Genomic DNA, 1,556 nt, shown 5'->3' with positions numbered 1-1,556 from the left:
TTTCTGCCTGAGTGGTTCTAGAGTTGAATAGGTGGCGCAAGTGGGGAGTGGGATTAAACGGTGGAAGCTTGTGGCGCACTAGTGGAGTGTTTGGAACGAAACAGGGAATGGCGCAAGTGTGGAGAGCCCTTTTCATAAATAATGAACAAAATAATAGTGGTGCACCCTGTTGGTAAATCTTATAAATTTTTAATGCTTTTGCATATCATAGAACCAACTCTTTTAGTTGAAAAAGCTGGCTAAATTCTTTAATTCCCATTAAATATGAATAATCATAAGGTTAACATGGGGATCTGCAGAGCCACTGTGGCGGAGCCCGAAAGGATTGGTAAAGGAAAGGAGGGGTGTAACCAATGTCTTCGTTTAACCTTCTCGTCTTGGTTTTTTATACAAATAATATAATACCGCCAACTTTTTCCTTTGTCTAACATCCATCTCTGCACACCAACAAATGATTCACTGTTCAGTGAGCGAGGAGGGGGGGAGTGCGGATCACGGACACGGACGATTTTTATTGCTAGTGTGGCATGTTCTATCAGTCTCGTTGGTTAGCCTAAAAATTACAAGTGTAGCCCCAGCCTAGGTGCTACTGAACCCGAAATTTGTATCAAAAGAGAAATTTAAGTTAAGAGAATGTCGCTGACGATAGAGTTACACCAGAAAATTACAGTGCGGTGGGGTTTTTTTTTTTAACTAGCCGTTTCAGTTCAGTTCTTAGAATTGAAAATATCCATTTAAAAGCATTGTTTTACTTAACAAGACGAGTAATGGACCAATAAGGTTCAAGGAATGGGAGAAAAGAAGTCAAATTCTACCTTTACGTGATCCTTGCGTTAACTACTATGACAAAACAGTGTTTGATAAGTAAATGATAAAATAAAAAGTTATACAAACGTTTAAGCATACCATATTATTTTTTAATACAAAACTTACCCAGAGATTATGGTCCGTATGCTTTTAAATGTAACAATTAATATTATTCTTTGAGAGGTTGGTTGAAAAAAATATTTCTTTCCCAAAACATTTCTTTCTTTTAGCAAGGTATTTCAATATTTCAATGCAAATACTCATAGCATACATGTGAACATTCTCACGTGTTAAAACAGTTTTGATTCGTATTTTCCCCAACAATAAAATAAAACTTATTTCAACCACTGAGGCATTGTTTTAGAGTCCAGAATAACACCAGTCGAAATTGTTTACCACTCTTTTAATCAAACTCAATCTTCAGATTAAGGTGCTTGAAAAAATACCTTTTAACTGTGGTCTTATTTATCAAGATTCACTGGGACAATTCCTTATTTTTACTCATTGAATGGCAAAAATAGTCAATAATTCCTTTTTTCTTAATAACACTGTTTTAGAAATGTATGAATGTAAACAAACAAATGTATTTATGATTTCGTAGAACAGCAAACAATATCTTGTTAGGAGTAAAATAACAAAACAATATGCAATGGTGCAAGAGGGTAGGTTGGGTTTACATTTGTTGTGGGAGTGAGGGTGAATGGGGGAGGGAGTGCGGGAAAGTTAACCAAGTCAGTTAGTGTCCGTCG

Source organism: Macrosteles quadrilineatus, unplaced genomic scaffold (assembly GCF_028750875.1).
Source record: "Macrosteles quadrilineatus isolate MER2022 unplaced genomic scaffold, UCM_ALF_1.0 Scaffold_3__2_contigs__length_128488019, whole genome shotgun sequence".
NCBI lineage: Eukaryota > Metazoa > Arthropoda > Insecta > Hemiptera > Cicadellidae > Macrosteles > Macrosteles quadrilineatus.
Note: the sequence above shows the minus strand (reverse complement) of the source record.